The 24,121-nt window shown below is 36.8% G+C and overlaps 1 non-coding gene across 1 annotated transcript; it reads right to left on the bottom strand.

Moving 5' to 3' along the window:
* Positions 1–1,266: 1,266 nt before the first annotated feature.
* Positions 1,267–1,339, bottom strand: TRNAR-UCG (transfer RNA arginine (anticodon UCG)). The gene has a single exon. It is a non-coding gene; the product is annotated as a tRNA-Arg (tRNA).
* Between the last annotated feature and the right edge of the window lie 22,782 nt (positions 1,340–24,121).

The following is a 24,121-nucleotide window of genomic DNA, read 5'->3' as shown; positions in this document are numbered from 1 at the left end:
AGCAGTAGTAGGTACATTCGATTCAGGAGCAGTTCACTGAATTTACCAAGCATTCTTGTATAGTGTATCTTATAAGAATGGGTATACAAAATTGCGTGGTTTATTAAACAAGGTAGTGACGTGCTAGTCTAGTCTACTAATAGACCCACTGATCGCGTTCGAAGCACATGTGCGGCGCTAAACTCGTCACGACATGCAACGAGACAATTGACCAACTATCCGGCCGCCGGATATCCGGCTATCCGGCCTAGCAGCTGGCCGGATATCCGGTATCCGGTATCCGGCCAAACAACTATCCGTTTCATCTCTAATATTTTTTCATATTTTAATACTTGATACAAACATGTAACTTGAATGAAGATTCATCATTTCGTAGGAAAAAGTAAATAGGGAAGCGAATATTCCGAACGCAGGTTTTTTGGGGCGTGAGAAGTATACTTGTGTTATAGCGAGCAATGAACCGAGTATACTTGTATAATATACACCTGACTTATCGCTCATACTCGAGTATCCTCGCTACAGTGCGTAGCACTTGATCGAAATACCGTTTCAATATTTTTTCAGGTGGGGTTGGTTAGCTGCAACTACTTATGTATTTTAGAAATTATGTGGGTATGTCAGTTATTTTATTTTAATAAGTATTTTTCGAACCTTTTGATTTGAAGTTACCTTTCCTTTTTCACTCTCTTGTCTCGTCTGAATATGAAAGAAAACTTTCTATGAAAGAAAGATTTTCTGCAAATAAATCTCCTTATGCCGAATAAAATAATATCAGGATAAAAACAGGTCATCTTCATGTCTAATTATGCCGATAATAAAGTTAATTTAGTTTCTTGAAGCCATTACATATTGAGAACACAATAGATATCAATAAAAGCGCCATCTATTGCAAGAGTGAGAAACTAAAGCAAATGTGCGTCACAGACAATAAGCATGCTTATCGTGTGAAGAAACTTAACACAGTAATGTAGATTTGAGCTACTAGATGGCGTGTTTAAGTAAAAAATAAAGACTTTAATTTAAATAATTTAAGATATTTTAAAACAAATTAATTATGAGTTATCACTGGATGTGACTGGATCATAATCAGCAAATATACAGTCAAGTGACTGTTATACTCAGATAATGTATAATTATTATTGTTTCATAATAAACGTGTTTGATAAAATTGTTATTCCTTCTTTTCATAAATAAATAAGAAAATTATGAACGAAAAACTAAACGCATGGGAAGACTTCATAAAAGTAAAATTTAAAAATATTCATGCGACCGTGACAGGACTCGAACCTGCAATCTTCGGATCCGAAGTCCGACGCCTTATCCATTAGGCCACACGGTCCTTGCATTGCTGAGTCAAAATTACGCAACATTTGCCTATTTATATCGATCGGTTATTTACACGTACACTCCACTACAGCAGTAAATAGTACACACACGTACGACAACTTTAAAGATAACATTTTGACCGCGTTGTTTTGGCGTTTCTGTACTGTTCCTGTTGTTGTTGTAGTATGCATGTAGTTTAGCAGTACCACAGAATAAGTAATAGTACCGCAGTAGGTACGTAATATTATTCTGTGGTTTAGTCATGATCACGAAAACGATGTGAACGCGGCAATTTTATTTCATTTAGAATATTGTATTGAAGTCTATACAAATGAATAGCAGCAATAACACCTATTGTAATTTTAAGTTAATAAGAAATGGGAGCAAAAGTAAAAAATTACAACAATATAAAATAAAAAATTAAATAAGTAACCTAGCTATTTTTAACCTGTTAAAAAGACTTAAAATTAATAAAATAATGGCGTAAACTGCTAAACTCATCATATTAGAATAATAGAATAGCTTCTAACAAAATAACCTGTGGTATTAAGTTTTTTAGTGTAACATTTTTTTACTAGAGATAGTAGAATATGATGCATTAGTGAGTTGACTCTTGAAAATTTCTTCAATATTTAACTACATCTCCAAATCCACCTACATCTTCAAATCTCCCCGTATCTATGTATCTGAAATAATATTGTATGCTGAAAGGAATTACTGCAATAAAATATATTTATTGCGCCATCTATCAATAGACGATAAAACTAATACGTCGTACTCCATCACGTCAAACTTTGACTATCTGCCGAATGCTGATACTGATGGTTTTGAGACTAACGCACAGATGGCGTTAGTAGTTTTTCCAAAACTTTGTTAGATGACGCTAGTTGTATTGCTATTCAACTCATGAAGACTGCAGTTTAGATTTTGTTTAATGAAAAAAATTGAATTTTTCATCGATAAAAATATATTAATTGAAAAATAAGAAACGATAAAAATTATTACAATGATCTTATTACTTAGAAAATAAATATTTTTGGTAATAAATAAGCTTTTAAACAGCACTTGTTAACACGCCCGACTTATAACGTGTGTGTATGAGAGTTGAAATGAAGAAAAAAATCGAATTTTATTTAACCTCTTCCTTTTTGTTGAAGTCGGTTAAAAATAGAAGCATATTATTCATAAAGCACAGTTTTATCTTACCCTTTTCCAGTAGACAATGTACTGTACTAAGTAGTTACAAAACTTGCGTAGTTTGGTATATTTTTTTATTTAAAAGCAAAAACTGGGTTTCTTTTTTAAGGGAGTTTGAACTTGATCTTAATGATCTCTTCAGCCATACAAAATAAATCATACAATATCCAAATTAAGCCGTGCATGGGTCTATTAGGCCGAAGAAATGTCACAAGCGCCTCAAGACCCTCCAGAATGGCGAAATTGGCGAGTGGCGAGTGAGGACAGCCACAGGTCAGCATGATCAGCCAGTTCATAAAGAGTCCTTGAGGTGATAAAAAAGTAGTCCGAAAGGCGGTGATTCGAATTTTACTCATAATATTCGATTCATTCTACCCCTAAAACGTGAAACCAATTATCGCTGGCCCGAATGCAACGTTATCTCAAATTACTCTAGCTCAAATGCACGCAATCCAAAATACCTATTCCAAACCTAAAATACGACATTTCTATTATTTTGTGTGTGAACGTATCTTTACCTAAAGTTGAAATGAATAGTAAGACTTCATGATAAAAAGTCCTCTAATGGTTTTAAAAATTCAGAAAATACTAGCGATAAATTCCAGGTTACTATAAATACTTATATCCGAAAATACTAGCGATAAACACATGCTGAGTGGTTGCTATTTTGGTTTCAACAAAATCTGTTTTTTTATTGAACTGTGCAATAATATGAACCACAAAAACAATTTTTCTTTCTTATTTGGGAAGACCGCCTAAGCGGTGGACAGACGACATCCGGCAGCAGGCTGGAGTGAACTGGATGCGTGTGGCCAGGGACAGAAGTCGGTGGAACCTCCCTAAGGCTGCTATAGATAGTATAGTTTTTGACAGGAGCTGCAGCGCTACCCGGCAGAAAATGGAAAGGCCGTTCTCCCTGTCCTGTGGCGGAGGGCCGGAGCCCGAAGTGTTTCGTCGCCAAATTGCCTCTCCACGCGAGGACTAATGATCGCGAGGAGTGCCTGAGCTTACCTACTTTGGTTAGATTCTGGCAATCGAGCTGGGGAGAGCCATATCAATAACTAGCTAATTTGAGAAAAATGTAGTGCTGTTGTTGTAAGTGCTTTGTTTGGGTGGTTCTGTTGGGACTGCACATTTTTGTATTTTTCTTTTTTTCTTTTTAGTTTTTTTTTTAGAATATTAAATAACAATTATAACAATTTAAACTTTCATGATCACTCATATAATTATTATTACCTACTGACGGGATTGCTACCATGTACCTTAATTTTGAGTTTCCGATATTTCGACACTGTTGCAAGCGCCATGGTCACTGAATAACTGAGGAAACTTGCGGGTGAGATTAAGGTACATGGTAGCAATCCCGTCAGTAATAATAATTAACAATTTTAAAAGTTACAATTCATAATTATTTTGTCATTTGATTGTTTACTAAGTACTAAACGAGAGACAGATATTAGTGGAAAAGAGCAATCAGATCAGTAGGACGCACCAGCTTGTAATAGAATATTACCTATCGCTCTATTGAAAAAACAAATCCAATAATTTAAAGAGAAAAAAATAAATGAAATTAACGATAAAAAAATCCCCAAATTAGAAGGTATTTTATAACGAACCTTGTCCGCTCTAGTTTTTGTACGCAATCAAAGCCTATGAAATAAAGTCACAAACTCACAAACGTGTTTGCATCTTCATTAATTATTATGTCCTTTATAAAGTAACTCTTTGACGACCGCTCTGTATGACAAAGATATTTTGTTTCCATATCGACTTCATCATTAACTTGGACTCTACTGTCACAGTTATAGAGCCCTTTATGCATTACGAAAGTGTAATCTACTGCACTATTTAAAGAACTGTCAATTTAATGCCTATCACAACAGCTTGAGGAGCATCTGTTCCAATTTCATACGTGATACCAAAATTCGATTGTATTGTGTTTGGGTTAGAGGCGTCAATCGAGTGCGTTTAAAATTAAGTGGGTAGATCGAAGATATGTGTGTTTCGTTCTTTTTTCAAACGGCGGGTGGCCAAGACGGATAGTTGCGGTTGCTCCAATCAGAGGGCCGCGTTTGAGATGAAACAAAGCCGCCTTTGTTGGGGGCGGGGCTTCGATTGTTCGGTACAATGGGAAGACGGCCGGGGCATTGTTGGGGCATTGTTCGCGAACACATGCCATTGTGGGTGGAAGAAGGGGCGGGGTGCTCTGAAAATCGTTGTTTTTACCTAAACATCGCGGACGGGATTGGCATACGCGGTCTTGGCCAATGGTGGGTGCGCGCTGAAAGATATTGCAGTTGAAATGTGTAGGGCAAAATTATCTGATAGTGAAACATAACCCTCCTTCTGGTGAAGTCGGGTAAAAAGATAAAATTCATATAAATAGATCCGTCGGTCATATCAAGAATGAGCCTTTAGTTTTGTTTTAATCCCATTGGGGGCAAATATTAGAATGTAGAGCATATTTAATTTAATTTTGAGTCGAAAATAGTTCAATTTTGTCTCTTTTTGTTATTTCAAAACAATATCTAAGCATAGTTTACATTCACATACACTACTCATACTAAAGACAATTTTTTTATTCAAATCAAATCAAATACCTAGTTTATTCAGTACATAGGCCCGCCCTTTCCAGGGCTCTTTATACGTCCCAAATATAGCTTGGCTTCAATCACTACTTCAGGATAACATATGGGCCGTGCTGAGAAGAAGTGGCGGAAGAAACTCAATCACCTTTTGACACTACAAGCCTACTCTAGCAGATCTACATAGTACCATGTGACACAACCTTAAAACCATTTCGAATTCACAGCAATAACTATCAATTTTATACAAGTTATAAATCCCAAACCCTAATCTATCAAACATTTACTATCGGCCCACTTATGGCACACACCTTTACAACTTACAACTAATTGTAAATCTGCCCGCGTTAAAAACGAACGAAATGTAATCGTTTCTATAAAATTGGCAGAGAACAGCCTAGCGCACGCGGGCCAGACAATGGTATCGATCGAGACGGCACATTTGGGGCACGGGCCACCACACGGCAGGCTGTCCTGGGACAAAACCAGTCTCTAGTACTAGGGCACTTGCCCGGAAAGCTGTAGTCCGCGCGGAATGGCGCCGTATTGCGTGGAACATTCACAACACACTCTGACTAGAGTGTACCGACTGAGAAGAAGAAGAAGTACCTAGTGGATGAATAAAAATAAAATATAGGTAGTTTATTTTGGAATAGAACATCTCATCAAAACATTTTCATGTGAAATGTCTGTTGCCAAGACAAGACTATTGGTTCGCACCGTGAAAAAGTAATCAGAACTCATGTAGAGTCAAGCCTCTAAATCTACAAGCACTAACTTCAACTTCGCAAACTAGAATTAACTAATACTAAGGTGTCAAAAGTTAAAATGTTATTCACTTTTCATTACTTTTCTGCATGTCTAAACAATTCATTAACCTTAACGAAACCGCCAAGTCAAGACGGTATAGTGGATAATAGTTTGCATGCGGTTGGAGCTTTCAGACCTATAAAAGAGCCTAATTTTGAAGATGCCCCACCAAAATTCTCATTAACCACGGTCACCCTACAAAAGCCAACAAGGGAAGAATAGGTATTATAGCAAAGGAGGCATTGTGGGCGCGGTTGCTAAGGTTTTCAGCCTAGCCCAGGGTTGGGGTTTGCGCCTATTACCGACAATGGAGGTAGCTAGGTAGGCTGAAATATGAATAATAAAATTGGGATGAAAGATGGAGGGAAAATTCTAAGGGAGGCTGTTGATCTTATTGTGGAACGGCTCCGATGGTTTTGGTTTGAGAACTAGCATGAAAAACTTTCGTCTTCGAATCGTTTGCGTATTCGATAAAATTCGAAACTCAATCTTCGAATTAAACGATAACGTGACAATTTTGATTCTCAAAATAAGTTTCGTGCAACCACATCTCATACTAAGTTCACTTTACGACACGTTCACAAGGGCGCTGTTGTAGTTTTCTTACTAAATCTTTTGATGGCGATTCGAGTACGCAAACGATTTGAACTCTGAAGTTTTTCGTGCTAGTCGTACTGTCTTGATCCAGAAATCATAGGCACAGAAAGGAGTTTTCCAGTGACTTGGACCACTTTTAGCTTGCTCCACGGGCCAAGGTACTGGTTGGAATTTTTTAAATAGTTTTTTTCCAGTGACTGGGCCCAACTCTAACTTTCTTTGTTGATTTGGTGTTTAATTTATTAATAAAACATTGAAGGTGGGCCAAATCACTGGAAGACTCAATAAAGAATAAAGACTGTCCTAGGTACAATTTCCAAATAAGATATAGCACTTTTGCACAGTAAAACGCCAGCTGACTTATCAAAATGGAGGAAGACAGGCGGCGAAAGAAAAATGAAGGAGTGAGCGTAGTATGAACCTTACAGTCCAGATAATGGACGTAAACCATATCAATTCAAACAGAGAAACAAACAAATAAATAATAATTAAAATAGTTGCTAAGCTACACTAAGCTGTGCTTGTGTCGCGGCAGCCATAAGTAACACGGGTTAACAATGTTGATAAAATATAGTGAGGAGGACACACGGTAAAAGTACAGGTCCTGGTTTTTATGATGAACATAGGCGGTACGAAGTTCGCTGGGTCAGAAGGTATTCTATGATGCAAAAATTTGAATAACTATTGTACACCGCACCGGTCAATAAATTCAACAAAATAGTTTTGTCTCCACAATATTTGTCACCAACCTGTGCAGATCAATACTCACAGGTGCGGTTGCCTATTCAACAGTCTAGGGTTCGAACCCCCGCTCGGTTATGCGTGAAGCGAGTTAAATTCGACTTAGGGTAATAGGTAATATCGATTTGATTTTGAGGTTTTATGAATTTGTGACATTCTTATTGCATAATTTTTGGTAGGTTACTTTTAGTTACGAAATTTTACAGTATCAAGTACATACCTACTTACTCGTAGTATGTTTTGAACGTTAAGATTAAGTAGAGCTACAGCAGTTGTTGTCCACATCTTTTTAATTTGAAAATAGACGAATTTAGATCAGCTCAGATGAAATAAGAAAAACCTTGTTAGGTTTACGTCCAGTAGTGAACTGCTAAATGGCTAAAATGATAATGAATCGCGGATTAAATTTTGGTTTACTTGTGACTTTGTTCAATAAGATCTAAATTTCAATTAATTTGTCGAACCTCCTACTTTATACAGTACCTACTGCCAATAAAAGCAAAGAATAAGAGTTCTAAAACTATCTAGTGATGTAGAGCTGTCCAAAGTAAAAACTACAAACAACACCACCTAAACAGCAATCCGCGCGCAAATCCGAAAAGTGGGACAATTCAATTAATTAAAAATCAAATCCCGCAAGGAGTCGCTTTTAATTATTGGACCATTGATCGGGCCTGGTACTGACGGTTCCGCACTACAATAAAACTTCGTAGCGCTGAATAATTGGAGCTATATTCATTATAATTGGCTCCATTCTCCGGCTTGGGACCAATCAAAGTTTTCGAACGACAATGCCGCGACGCAGCGCCTAATTGCCAATCGGGCGATTCAGAAAATGCGCGGTTCGAAGAAACTCTTGTTTATACCGGTTCAAACTGGCTCCAGCCGGTTAGAGTATTCATGACGGTAACGCCTCGATATAACAAAAGTAATGAATTTCACAATGATTTTCGATTTTGAAACGGAGAGATTTTCATTGATAATGGGCACGGTTGGCGTAATTATACGATGAAGATTTAAAAAAAATAGGAGTAATATTTCGTAATAAAGAACATTTTAATTAAAACGCTAAATCACTATAAAAACACCCAATAATCACTAAACCTTGCGAACATAAAATAAATCAAACAGTGACATGTAATCCATATTAATTAATCCCAAAAAACAGCCTTATAAAATACTCATAAAATGTTCAGTCAAAAAAAAAATGTCGGCTGATCCTAAAGAGCTTCATTGACAACAAAACGCAACTAACAACCCACCGTTTGCCTTATCATTGGCTGCAACTTTATAACGTAACACCTGCCCATTTATTATCGCAACACAATTTATAAATGGTAAAAGAAAAAACCTCTGAAAGAAGAGGAAGTGATAAAAAAAACTTTTTCGGTAACCCTAACATAACACTATAAAACACCTCAGAGGCCATCTTGACTTTATTTTTTTAAATTTCATTGACCGCAAAGGTGATGTTCCGAATTTGAATTTGCGTTCGATTTTGAACTTTAAATTTTTGGATGTGGACCGTTTTGACAAAGCAGGTCGTAATTGTGTCTGGCAGGTTAAAAGTATAAAACTAATCGGTCGGACGAAGGAGGTTGGATAAAAAAAGCCATTGACAATGAATGGTGGTAAGGAATTCTCGGCTCCCATGGCTTTTTTGGTGTTTTACGCACCCGTAACTAAATGTCCTTGTGAAAGAATCTGTTTGTGGTGACTCGGCTAAAACGCTGCAGTGAGTGGGAGTCATTATAATTTGATAGACGGCAGGATTAAGTTTTGAAAGAGAATTACGACTTCTTATTGTATTGTATCTTCGGTATTGTGAAAGTGTTTCAATACGCTCACTTAATTTGATACTTTAATATAGAGTCGCGGGGATTTTATGACTTTTGAGAGAGGTAAGTAAGTATTATGAGTAATATTTATTATTAATGTTATTTGTGAACATAAATACTTATTATTTACATTACTTTTCATTTAAAAATAAAACCCTCAATCATAAATCAACGTACACGCAGAACTGTGTGAATAGATAAGATACGAGAAGAAGAGTGAAATAGAGAATCCCAATCTATAATAAGAATCTAAACTACAATGATTTATTATAGTAAATTTTCTTTATTGAAGGTTTCTCGTCTTTACCTACAGGGTGTTAGGTAAATGGGTATATGAGCCGACACTAGCCCATGTTAACATGGTCATATAAATGGTATGGTGAAGTCAGAAAATTGATATCTTCATTTTAATTATTTTATTTTTCATACAAATCGGATTTTATAAAATTTATTTTGTATGAAAATAAAAAAAAATAAAATGATGATATCAAATTTCTGACTTCACCATACCATTTATATGCCCTTATTAACATGGGCTAGTGTCGGCTCATATACCCATTTACCTAACACCCTGTATACTTAATTTAACATAACTTACAACTTTATTAAACCTTACTAGTTTAACAACGTGCGTTAACACTTCCATTCACAATTAATAAATACCAAATCCACAGCAGGTACATAGACAAGAAACCACCGCAACCAACAATGGCGCAATGAAAATTTTAAATTTAATTAATGGCAAGTGGCGTCGTCCTGATTATATTATTACGGCCATTGTGAGGAGGAGGGCCCCTCCCTCCCTGTAGGGTGACAATGGATCACTTCGTTAGTTTCAATTACCTACCAAGTACCTAGTTGCTGGAAATTATGTTACATTTATTCTCTAAACGCAACTAAGCTTTTCTTTTTTATCTGACTTAACATTTTCATTGTCTCTATCGATTGAAGAAATAAATAACTTTTGTGTTAAGTCAACGTTCGTCATGACTTCTTTTAGTAGCAAACAACAGATTTTTTTATTTTGTAATTTAAGTACACAGTCAGTAGGTTGCAAAAACAATAATTCAAAAGACGCAATTTTATGAAAAAGTTATCCCACCAAAAACATTCTGTAAAAAACTAGCCAAGTCTCGATGGAGCTGCTTGTTTATCTCTAAAAAGTAATGAAATCTAGACAAAGTCGTGCCAAGTCTATGGTTCCTTACTGCGATTTNATTTCCTTAAAAAAATCTTTCAAGGAAAATCGGGGTCCAAGGTTATAAATGGCCCGCACTGCTCTCTTCTGCAGAACAAACACAGTTTCAATGTCCGCGGCTGAGCCACACAGCAATATGCCGTATGACATTATACTATGAAAATAGCTAAAATATACTAGCCTTGCCGTTTCAATGTCAGTTAATTGCCTTATCTTTCTCACTGCAAAAGCAGCCGAACTGAGCAGCAGCCTCAGACCTCAGACTCAGCTCAGCCTTTAATTAACTCATTTAAAGTATCTAGGCTACTTTATTCATAATACTTTTCCAAAATTTGTCCTGCATTCATCCTAACGTGTTGTCACCCCAGCCAGAGTGCGAGACGACGCGTTAGGCGACGCTTTGTTAGGGAAATCCGCGTCTGCGTCGCTTGAGTCGCGCACTCGGTAACGATAGCAATAGTTCGGTATTTCTGAACAAGGCAAGGCTTCAAATAAAGAGAGATAAAGTCTGATAATGAAACAACTAAAATCTCTATTTTTTGGACTACAGGTTACATAGAACCTCATACAGTCAAACATAAAACCTCCTGTCTTTGAAGTCGTTTAAAAAGTACGATTTTTCATTAAAAATATCTAGGTATTTCATGACGCAGGCCTTCGGACGCAGGTCCGTACTAACCGGGCAATATATGTAAAGCATTGGGGGAGGCCAATGTTCAGCAATGGACGTCCTATGGCTGAGATGATGATGAGGTACTTCATTGTTTTGTCGCAAAACACTGTTAAAATCTTTCAAGTATCTCTTTTAGGGAAACAATACTTCGTGTTTTCAATAGTTATGTTCTATTATTTAATAAGATTTTATTTCCTATTCCCCCCCTTTAAAGATAACAAGAGAGGGTGCCTCCCATAAAATATCTTCACCACTTTAGTAGATGGTTTAGGTGAGAAAACATAAATATAAGATTGAGCATTTACAAAAATGGTGTCAGTAACCAGCAAAGTAACTACAGATAAGTATACAAATGTAAAATCCATTTTATAAAAATTAAGAATCTCTAAACAGAGTTTATTTAAAACTAGCTTTCCGCCCGCGGCTTCGCCCGCGTTGAATTTTGTTTGTCACAGAAAAACTTTATCGCACACGTCCCCGTTTCAAAAACCGGGATATAAACTAAATAAATAGATGTCCTTTCCCGGGACTCAAACTATCTTTATGCCAAATTTCATCAAAATCGGTTCAGTGGTTAGGCATACAGTTATGCGTGACAGACAGACAGAGTTACTTTCGCATTTATAATATTAGTATACATGTGATGTATAATATTAGAACAACGACTGTAACTAATATCCATCAAGCAATAACTTCTCTGACGAAAATTACAAGGATCCACAATAATACCCGTAACAGTCTAGCTAACAGGTAATTGTGGAACAGGCGTAGCAACCGTCTCCAATTTCCACCAAATTTACTTGTTACTACCCCAAAAATTGTGCCATTCAGCTATTATCAGCGGGCTGTACAGATCGGCGACAATAGTGGCACAATGGCGCACAATAAAACAATGTTTCCATTACAGACGAGCGTTTTCAGACCGTCATCACAAATGCTTTACATCACAATTCAATATAATGCCGCGGAGATTTAGAGACGCTGGATGTGAAATTTTTGGATAGAAAAAGATTATAAATCTTTTTAAAAGACGTATGGATGATAGCATGCAATATAAGGGCTACAATATTTTTGCACTCACCAGTAGGCCTAAGATGCGCGCACTGATAATTTTTATCGACGTCAAAATGTATGGGAAAAATCGATAAAATGGCGTGATTACCGCTTATCGCGGCGCGCATCTTAGGCCTACTGGTATAGTAAGGTCTTATCACTCGCAAGTGGCTTCAACTACCATTAAAAGGTATCAGTTACTTCGACTGTAAAATCGAAAATTCATTCGCAATCTGAAAATATTTTGTAGTGAAACTAAACATTCATATTCACAAACGAGCAAATTGACGGTGTTTTTGATTGGTTCGTGTGTGACCCTGTGCATCCACGCGCACTATGAGACCTCATACTTAGTAATGTTTGTAAATACGGGCGTAAGATATCATATCTTAGTTTCTCTACAAATTATTTTCATGAAATCATAAACCATGTACCTGTAGTTTAAACTAAAGGGAATGAAAGGAAAAGGAAAAATTTAGTAGTCTTTTGTTTCCAACATTTTTGGCTAACGTTATGTGTAGGACTATCGCAATTTATTTTATAAAAGAAAGAAAGTCACATCAACGTAATAAACATAGCTGTCTCTTCCAGAAGCGCTACCAAACAATACACCACGATCATACATGAAACTCATATAATATTACAAAACTGACAATGCTCCCGTCGTGTGTGAACGTCAATGCTGTCTACCAAACATAGGCATTACTCACACACATTGCCACTGGAAATCGGGCTTTATTCCCGAGGCACAGAGGTGACGGCCACGGAAGTGGTGCTGTCGGAAACTCAATCTTATTGTTAGTGACATAAAATCGTTTTCAGCTATTGTGTCCTGTATAAGACTGTGACCGTTTTCAGGGTAGGAAAGCGTAAGGGCCGGTGTACACTAGAAGCTGTGGATAAAAAATGTGAGATAGGTATAAGTTCGACAAATCAAAAGCTCTAGGAGGAATATTGACTTTCAAGATACGATACGACACGATAGTGCCGACCCAGCCAGGACGAGGCCTGTCCCGATCAAACCGGTACACCAGGGGGCACGATTTTAAGGAAAGAGGAATCAAATTGACTTTCAAGACAGAAAACATAGCATTTCGAAGTTCATACGAAAGGTGCCTATTAGGTAGATACGTTTCGTATGATCTAAGTATTTACGATAGAATGAACTTTCCCAAAATAAGAAGATGAACCATTATTTTTCATGAATCAGTAACACTATAACAGACATGACACCTGACATAACTATGAGCTTCCAAAGTGGTACCTCAACTGCGTCTGGAAGTGATGGTTGACAGAAAGTGGTACCACCACCCAAACTGTCAAATAAGTAGGTAACAAACAAAGCAGAATAATAGGGCTCTATTATGAATACACCTAAAGAAACTTTCACCTAGCTGCGAGAAAATTGGGAAAACCAGGAAAGCCTTTACCTTCACCATTCGCATGGTAACTACGTGTTACTCATGGCTGCCGCGACATAAACACATCTTAGTGCAGCAGCCGCTAGAAGAACAGACTATTTGTAAACCTTTTGTTGGCAAATAAACAACTTTTTACTTATACTACTTTTTAAGTAAAAGTTAGAACTCAAATGTCAAAAGGCTAAATCTTGTAGAAGTTAGCTGTAAAATAAATATTTTTGAACAAAGACAACCATTTATTGTCCTGAAGCAGTGGTAGGGTTAATACTGGGATGTGTAAAAGTGCTTCCTAAAAGCCTAAAATGAGTTTTGAGTTTTTTTTACTGCGCCCAGTGTGCTCCCGCCCTATTATTCGTAGCAATAGACAGAGCGTCGCTTGAAAATTTAGCTGGGAATGGATAGACGGTATTGAATGTGTGTGACGTACTTTATTTACATACTCGCCTCTACGTGCAGGTAGTGTGTTTCTTTAGGAGCATATAAATATTGTAAAAAGTATTTCTGAGGTGTTTTGTGTGTAGTGTGAAGCTGAACAATGTAAGTTTAAGTAGGTTAATAAGGGTAGTAAACTCATCTTGTACACTGCGAATATATTTAAACCTACAACCGTAGCATTAAAAACCCATGAATGTCTCATAAGCTTTTTTCCATAACCAGCCCTTCAAGAGAAACATTTGGCTAAAAGAAAACGCCGCATCAAACAAACTACTAACTTCTTATCTCATAATAGAACCATTATTATGTTTTGTTTCATACTTATTTGACAGTTTGTGTGGCATGCTTCTGTCCACTATCACTTCCAAAGTTAGAAAACGTATTACTTTCAAGACTATAATATCAGTAAGAGTAGGCGCACACCGTTGATTTTTCGTCGGCCGATAGTTTAGTCGGGCTGTTGATCAGTATGGGCATGTTCTTCATACAATTTGAAATCGGGCACAACTATCGACCAACTACACTCGCGAGCAAAACTATGGAATCACTTACATGAAGTTGTTTCCACGCGAACTTGTGTACTAACGAATTTGTTAGGNATGGTGCCACTTTTTATGTTCTTAACAAATTCGTTAGTACACAAGATCGCGTGGAAACAACTTCGTGTAAGTGATTCCATACTTTTGCTCGCGAGTGTAAAAATCAACGGTGTGCGCCTACTCTAACGCAACCTCAAAATGTCATCATCATCATCATCATTTTTAGCCATAGGACGTCCACTGCTGAACATAGACCTCCCCCAATGATTTCTACAACAGTCGGTTGGTACCTCAAAATGTAAATGACAATAATACCTAATATCCTTTTCACTCACTGTCCTCTCCCTCGCAAGTTTATTAAAAACCAAATTTAAAACCTTACAATAGTCCATCACGTGAATTAGGAGTGCATATCTCGCCCGGACAGACATACATTATTATGTATAGATGCGTATCGCGCGCGTGCGTCGGCTTGCTTACTATTTAATTATGGGCATCACGCCTACCGGGGTATACTGAATAACGATGTTTATTAGATTGTGTTTTAAAAAGACGAGTCGAGTGATGTCTGTATTGTAAGTATTTTAGTTGTTTTGTGATATTTACGTAGCTGTAAACTCATTTTTACTGTCAAATGATATTGTAAAATTAGACGCAATAGGCTAGATGACAAAATTTGAATTAACTATTTGTCCATCAGACAGATAATTAGAAAATATTAGACTCATATTTTTTATTTTCTTTCATAATTAAATAATAACAGTGCTACATCGACTTGAAATGGCGCGATACGTCACGCTTGAGTAGAATTTTTACTCAAAAGTGACGTCACGCGACATTTCAACTCAATATAATACTGTAATTATTCGACTATGGAAAAAAAATAAAAAATATAAGTCTTATATTTTCTAATTATCTGTCTAACGGACTAAATAGAATTTCGATTTCATTACCCAGTCATCATCCCTATTATCTTGGTTTTTAGATATTCTGAGACATAATCGTCTCTAGATTTGATATTTTATAAATTAAAAACATTATTACTTTCCTTTGGACTTAGCACTTGGGTTGGGTCGTCCTTCGTCTCGCACTCTACAATTTTTCAAAAACAATCAATACTGTTAGAAGCCAGAGTGTTTAGCTTGATATGCCGTAGTTGTACATAAGCATATTTGATAAAAACTAAGATCAAGCATCATCATCATTTCAGCCACAGATATGAAAGTAGCAGGTAGGCGCTGTTTGCAGGCCGCTACGAACGAGTTTTTATGGAAACCATTGGATGAGGCCTATGTTCAGCAGCGGACGTCCTATGGCTGAAATTATGATGATGACGATGAAAGTAGGCACTTGCTAGCACCTTGTTCAAGGTTATTTATTAAACAAAATATCGAATTTGAATGGCTTTTTCTTCGAGGCTTACACACAGCATTGCACACCCATGCCCTTGATAGCATAGTTACGTTACATCTTCTGTAACTCGTAGAATCCCACTTGCCCACGCGCACCCGCCCACCGACCACAACAATCGTGATACAATTGTTATGATTTTGTAACGCCATTGTGTGTGATAGAATAGGCTGTACTTTTATCGAATACGTAACTACTAGATGAGCAAAGCTTTAGAAACGAAGCTTAATTTCTACGATAATTATTATTACTTATTAGAATTGTTGTGAAAGGACTATGATATCTACTCTGTAAATGTAGGCGTAAGTAAGACTTGTGTACCTAATTTTAAATTTTTCAGGTTTTTTTTTTTATTAGGACTCAGAACTATTCTAAATTTATTAAAATGGTAGGTAAGATCAAAATCGCTTTACGAAATGTGAATGTGCAAATAGATATTTACATATACTTAACTACGTAAATTTACTAGGTAGGAGTAACTAATTACCAAACATTGTATCTACGAAGAAGGTAGGTAACTTCAATCCAAATCCTACTGTATTTTAGTTAATTTATTAAGTTAAAGTAAGTATAATTGTGCAAAATATTAAGTTTAATATGCAGGCAGTGTACCTACCTACATATATCGTTTCCTCGAACTTTGCAATTAATTTCAAGAAAAACTGAAATTAATTTTAAGAAATAAATATTATCAAATAAACTTCAAATCAATAGAGCTTGCCGTAAACCAAGAGATACAAGACATTCAAAGCCCTCTCCATGGCCACCTTAAAAAGAAAATATCTCATTTCCCCATTCATTGACGAAAAAAACTTTTTATATTCACAAGAAAACAAGTCTCCATTCGTTAATAATAATACGCCTGTCAATAACTCAAACAATCTGTCCCGTAATCAATAAGAGGGTAATCTTAGGGAGTTTTAAACTCCTCCATGGGGGAGGACAATGGCTGTTTTCCATGCAGTCCCTCTGTGGAATAGTGTTGCCAGTGGGGAAGGAATAATGGAAAGTACGTTGGATATTAAATTAAAGTTGGAAAATGACACAGATTTTTTGTACTTTTTCTTCGTGGTTGGAGAGAATGATTGTTAGATATCAATGATATCCCGTAAATTTCATGAAAGAGTTTTAGGCCCAGAACAGACGGCAAAACGCAACTGCAACGAAACTGCAACTGCTAGTTACTTTTGAGTTGCATCTAAGTTTCTGCCATAGCATCCGTTGAGAGACCACGCGACCAGTTTAAAACTTTCAGTTTCAGTTTCATTCAAAAGAATCATCAGAAAGTTGCAGTTTCGTTGCAGTTGCGTTTCACTGTCTGTTCTGGGCCTTACTGTCGTATCAATTTACATTCATCAACGATACAGACTTAACTGAACTTTACGATGACTGAAGAAAAACGGATGGATTGCTCGAAGAATATTCAGAAAAGTGACAAGCCTGGAAATTTCTTTGAGGACCTTAGAAAAACCAGTTCAAGGAAGAAGCAATCCGAGACAATAGAACACCGTAGTCCAATAATTTCTTACTTGCTTTATTAATAAAATAGTACCTACCATCCTACAAAATCTAAAATACTATTTCTTTTGTAACAGCAATTTTTCTAGAAAATTCGCAAAACCGGGTACATCACTATCCAGCCAGACTGACAGGACAAGACTGAAATATGTGTTTAGTTGAAAACTCCGTCGTTGCAGAATAAGTCGGGCCTTTATTTATTGCTCTTTCTGCTCCTGTGTTTTAATGCGGTCCCAATAATGCGGATCGGATGATAGATGTGGTTTTGGTTCTGGATTTATTTGTTCGTTTTCGGTCGCGAAAGTTTAAGTAGTCGTAGCAAGTGATGTCAAAATAATAGCAAATTCGAGTATGTACTTATATCTATTGTTTTTGTATTACATAATTTGTTTGCTAGACAGCAGAAGATAAAGTTAAGCATATAATTATATGCCTATTATGTATAAGCTCTCGGTCCTATTCAGCCATAATATTTATCTGACGCCAATGATGTTTAATTTAGCTAATTAATACAGTATTATGATTTTTAAAACCCCAATTATCACCGTAATTAAGAAGGTAGGCAAAATATTCAACCCTAATTTAAACTCTATAAGGTCTTATCGTAAGACTTCCGAAAAACTGTAATAGTATTAATTAATTACAAGCCTATAACTGTGCATTTCGTATCCGTTTATTAATTATCTCTGACTTTTGCAAAAACAATTGTTTACATGGTACAAAAGAGTAACTTCATGTCTAAACTATGATTGTGCTACCGTCCGTTTGTCTCATTAGCGGTGACGAGATAATTGACGCATTAAAAATCTTCAAACACCACTCAAGTAGCCACACAGCCTTGAATCTATGTAGTTTTAAAGGTAAACTAACACAAAATTAATCTTAATTGATTCATTAATTTGATTAGATAAGTAGGTACTTATACTAATATATAATAATGTATGTATAATATATAATGTAGTAATAATGAAGTAACTAGCTTTTGCCAGCGGCTTCACCCGCGTGAAATTTAGTTTGTCACAGATCGTCATAAATTATAGCCGATATGTTATTCTGGGTAATAAACAATAATACTGTAAGGTTTCATCAAAATCCGTTCAGTAGGTAGTTTTTACGTGAAAGAGTAACAAACATCCAGACATCCATACAAACTTTCGCATTTATAATATTAGTAGGAAGTGGGATAAGTGAAATGCAAATGTTCTTCTTCTTTTCGTGTCGACAACAAACCTACACAGTGTCAGGCCAAAACTCCGCCACAAGAGTGGCGTTGTCAGTAGCACTCATCAAATCCTCCTGAGTGCAGCTGCTTGGGAATGTTTAGATAAATAGATAGAAAGTATTTATTTGTCTCAAAACAGGTTAAATTATTTATTTAAAATGTTTAAGATGTTGATGTTGTTAAGGAAATTTTTAGGGGAGGCCTTTGTCCAGCTTGACGTCCGCGTCATTTGGTTGAAACGAAGATGTTGCACCTACCTATACCACAGAATACATAACCTACGAGTATAAGTACCTACTTGATTTTCAAATGTCCTAGGTGTATGAAATGAACGATTCGTAAATATTTCGTCAATGTTATCTAAATATTTTTTCACGGTTTCTTACATTAGAGCAGTGGTTCTTAACCGGTGGTCCGCGGACCACTGGAGGTCCCTGGAGGCATTCCAAGTGGTCCACGAAGACATCGTAATAAACAAGTGACGTGACGTGATGAGTCGAGTTAACGCAACGCAAACGCCGCCCAGTGGGCGAGAAATCGACCTCCCCTTTCATAGGATTTTGAAAAAAAAAGTGGTCCCTGACGAGATAGGAATTTGGTAAAATGGTCCCTCGTGACTTAAAGGTTAAGAACCACTGCATTAGAGCCTATCTACCTACTATCTGCATAACTTATGAATAAACCATTTCACATAAACTGCGAACGATTAAGAACGTGATGAAGTCAAGTATCCATGTTGAGGGCTTGTTCCCACGGCGACATCCCGTTTTTTGCAGGATCCCGTTTACTACTTTTAATACTGAACCGACAAAAACCGAACCGTTCAAATTTGGAATTCGAATTTCACACACACACCTGTGTGTTCACGAACTGATGAAGGTCGCGGGAGATGCCAGGGTGCGGGCGGCGTAGGACCGGTCTTTGTGGAAAACCTTGGGGGAGGCCTTCGTCCAGCAGTGGACGTCTTTCGGCTGAAAAGAACGAACGAACGAACTGTGTGTTTACACGACAGCCCAGTTTGCAGGACCCTGCAATACTGGATTCTGCCATGCTAGATTGCCGTGGGAACAAGCCTCGTATGTGCAAGAGATATTGGACAATTTATTATGTTAAATCGATAGAAATCAATTGCAATGCGAAAAATTTCCACCTACCTTTACGCACTCGTCGTTTTCCGCGGCAGCGTCGGGAGAGTACCTGAATAGTAATGTCAACAACTGTAGAAACGTTTCATTTGTATAACATGTTTTATGGGCATCAGAAAGGTTACAATTTGGTATAAATATGCAGTATTGGAGCAATAAATAATGTCAACCTATAATTTAGTTAGCTAGTTAGGAAGGTACTAGGAAATATTGATAAATTTTTCTTTCAGTATTATCGAGGAAACATGTCGCTTGCCATTATTGAACTTCAAATTTAACAAGTTTGACTTATGAGTCTAAAGGGGGTCGTGGGAACCTTCACAATATTGACTTCAGGAAACAAAATAGACTAAAAAACTTACCTAGTTCCTGCCCGCCCTTCACAAGTATCCGTGAGAACAATAATCACTTTTAACAAAACAATTTCAGATTTAATTTAACCACCACAAAACCGAGTCACTATCGCACTAAAAACAAGTTGGATTTGACAGGAGGCTGTCAAAATCTCCGATAACAGTTTAAAGCGCACGCGCCGGCACGTGGCAGTTGACAGTTGACAGGTCAGGCGCGGTGAGCTGTCAAATTGAGCGGCGGCAGAGAAAAATGGCAAGCGGTCAGTGTATTGTTCCACAAATTGACTTTCTCCTGAGGGTCAAGTAGACATTGCAATTGGAATTCAAAATTTACCGTAAATGACACCACCACACCAACACACCACAGATTATAGCACAAAAAAAATTTCATCGTCTAGTGACACAAAGAAAATCATAATTATACAGCCGAACGTGACTGTAGGTAGGTAATTAAAAAAATTAAAGTATTGTAGTTTTTTAGGCTCTTTTTATTATTTTATTTTAATTGCCTAAATTACATTCAAGTTTTTTACTTTTTCTATTAGGCTGTTTGCGCGCCAACTCAACCTTACATTATCAGTGCTATTTTTATAATCTGTGGACAGGCTCAGCAATACGGGCAGGCCTGGCTCACTCCGCGCGGTACATCCGATAATTACCTACAGCGAAGCGCCCCGCCGGCGGGTATTATATCAGTCGAGTGTCACGCGCGCGCTCGTCAGGACGCTGGCGTGTGTTGTAGTATGATTATAATTCTATGATCGAAGTATTATTTAAAAATGGACATAAAGAGAAAGAAATATTGTGCGGCGTTCGGGTGTTTAAATTCGAAAAGTAATCTACCGGATTCATCTTTTTTTTTTGCTTCCTAAAGATGCTGAAAGGTATGTTGGCCATGTAGGTAATCAATAATTCTTAGGATAGTATAGAAACCTAACCTACTATGACTACTGCTCAGAATGCGTTCGTTCGTTTCAGCCAAATGACGTCCACTGCTGGACAAAGGCCTCTCCCAAGGTTTACCATAATGAATGCATACTTACCTACATACGTAGGTCATTACAAATAAGTAGATTAAATATTTTTTCACTAGACAGCAACCCTAATAGCGTAAGAAGAGTTCAGAGGCACGCGATAGAAAGAGACAAAACTTGTAGGTGAATAAAATTGTAGGTTACGTAGTGCTGTGCGAGCTGAATTCCACTGTATCGCGTCGTAGCAAGACTCGCATTTATTTAAATCGTCTTGCGGAGTAATCCTTCTGTACCTGTACTATTACTTATTCTGTGATACGGGGGAAAATTAACGCGCCAATTTGCGAAGCTTTTAACTCTTTTTAGTAATGAAAAACAAAAATACTCACGTTTGATTTTAGTTCCATTTTTAAATTATTTGGCTTTCTTCGGGCTTTGAAAATTTGAAAAAGGAAAATCCTTTCTGTTTACATTTCAGGATCTATGAAATAATTATGACAAAGCTTAAATTATACGTTGTTTTGCTAAGAAACTACATGAAAATGTCTTGAAATTATCCACGTATGGTTGTAACATCACTTTACCCACCCTATAATCAACAATTCACCACGTAGACCCTTTCCTACATACTTACTTACTAAGGCAAATCAAAGTACTCACTGTAGCTTCTTAAGCAGTTGTATTAGGTTCGATTTTACAATAAAATGTAGTCTGATGTCATGTTGACTGTACGTGACAATGTCTAGCCAGTAATTATGGTGTGTGGGTGTCACTCACTACACCCTTCGAGCGAGTAAATAATAATTACGACATAAGCCTTGGGAAATTATTCACGATGAAAACGTGGAAAGTTTGTCGAATGAATACTTACTGAAGGCGGGTAATTTTCTCTGTATTGTGGCTGAAAGACAATTTTCGTAATGAAAATCAGGTTGTATTAAGCTATAACTTTAGAAGACTATATTTGCATACACACATTCTAGTTAAATAATAGTTGCCTATTAAAAGAAGATGGTCAAAATCTTTATTCTTTGTTGTAGTACAAAAATTTAACTAGGCACCAATAAATAGGTATTTAAATTTATTTTCCATTTTAATTACAAAACAGTATTATAGTAGGTACCTTTGGCCAATATTATCATTATTCCTGTCAGGGTTCCAAAATTTAAAAATGCAGCTTTTCAATCGAATAAACTTTATTGCCTGTCTTAATAATATTTACCCGACTGCGCCAGAAGGAGGGTGGGTTATGATTTTAGGTACAATCTCTCATCTACTTACTCCGGTCAACTATGGCTGAGTTGCACCACCTAACTTTAATGGTAACTATAACGATAACCGGTGCCTTTTGGTATGGAATTTCGACAGATTTTTAAGTTTCCTAGACCGCATCCCACTTAACATCAGGTGCGATTGTGGTCAAATACCTGCCTTGTTATGCATAAAAAAAAAGTTTTTCAAAGTTAAAGTAAGATAGTGCAACCCAGCCTAAGTATGTTTAGCCCAGCTTTTTAGAGCCTGTATCTTTGGTCACCAACATAAAAACTTATTTCATCCTCTCAAACCAAAAAACAATATTCATAACTCGCACCGATTTTTAAGTCTCACTCTCATTTGTTGTCAAAACCCTTCTCATGCCAGTAGTGGGATAGGATAGGTGTATTTATTAGTCATGATTGTGTTTGCATTGAAAACAATCGGCCCTGCATCCGACGCGGTGTTTATTTTGCCTCGTTTTGTCATAATGACGGGGCGGAGGTGCCGAGTTGGTATCTACAGGAGGTATCGGGTATTGAGAATTATCTTTTTTGAATGTCCGATCGTTTTATACTAAAGTTGTTTGAAAAAGGCGAATAATCACTTACTTCTTTCTAACTGAACCTCTTTGTGATTAAGTAATGACAGAGTTATTTACACTAGTCCTAGTGATTGCCATGTAGTAGCAATAAATCTGTCGATGTAACAAAAAAAACATACTGGGCGAATAGTAGATTCTGATAAAACATATTTTACCTGCTTCATAATCATTTCAGCCATAGTACGTCCAGTGCTGAACATAGGCCTCCCTCAATGATTTCTACAATGACCGGTTGGTAGCAGCCTGCATCCAGCGCCTTCCTGCTACCTTTATAAGGTCGTCGGTCCACCTTGTGGGTGGACTCCTACGCTGCGCTTTCCAGTTCGTGGCCTCCACTCCAGAACCTTGTTGCCCCATCGATTAATTGTAAATTTGTGATCTCAGAAATATGTAGGCTTACGCTCGTATTCACAATCGATGGTAGCTTAAGTGAAGCAGCAGCAATCGAAAGCACAGCGTTGAATAAAGCTCTGTGATTGATTCATATGTCACCATTAATTCATAAAATGTACAGACAAGTTTCTTTAATAATTCGTTATACTTACTATTAATGATTGTTTTCTTACCGCTTTCCCAACACCCTGTATATTCCCACCTATTACCGGAGGGTTCGTCAATTGTTTATGTTATTCCAGCGTATTTTGCCATACAAAAGACAGCAGTTGTTTATTTTATGCCAAATCACTGCCCCTGCGCAGTGATATCTATCAGGCGCATATTTTATTAAAAAACAGGGGAGTGTTCAAGCGTACAGTATGATTGAAGTTATAATTACGAGACCTTTATGACCTACAGAATAAGGTTTGGAATTGCGTTTGTTTATTTTGGGGGTTTTTATGGTGAAATTATTTGATAGTGCTTGAAAGTTGTTATTTTTTGGAATTTAAAAAGCTGTAAAAGTAAAGTGGTGGCGATTACAAAATAAATAAAGATTGAGTCACATTGTATTTGAAAATTCTAATAAAAATAATATTGCCTGTTGCAGCCTGTTGAATTGAATACAGATCTTGAACTATACAATACTTTGTTCTTTATTGCAACAATAATAATTAGCAACATGAAAATAGGCGCCTGTGAACAAACATAAAATTAATTGAACATTATTTTATTAACATTATTAACAGCTTTTGTTAAAAAACTCACAAAGAGAGGACCAAAGACTCTTACTTTGACTTTAACAAACGTCAAAACTCTGTCAAACTCCATACAAATAACACCGGTTATCGTC

Source organism: Ostrinia furnacalis, unplaced genomic scaffold, assembly GCF_004193835.3.
Source record: "Ostrinia furnacalis isolate ACB-3 unplaced genomic scaffold, ASM419383v2 OfSCF3557, whole genome shotgun sequence".
In the NCBI taxonomy this organism is placed as follows: Eukaryota; Metazoa; Arthropoda; class Insecta; order Lepidoptera; family Crambidae; genus Ostrinia; species Ostrinia furnacalis.
This window is presented reverse-complemented; position numbering and strand designations above follow the sequence as displayed.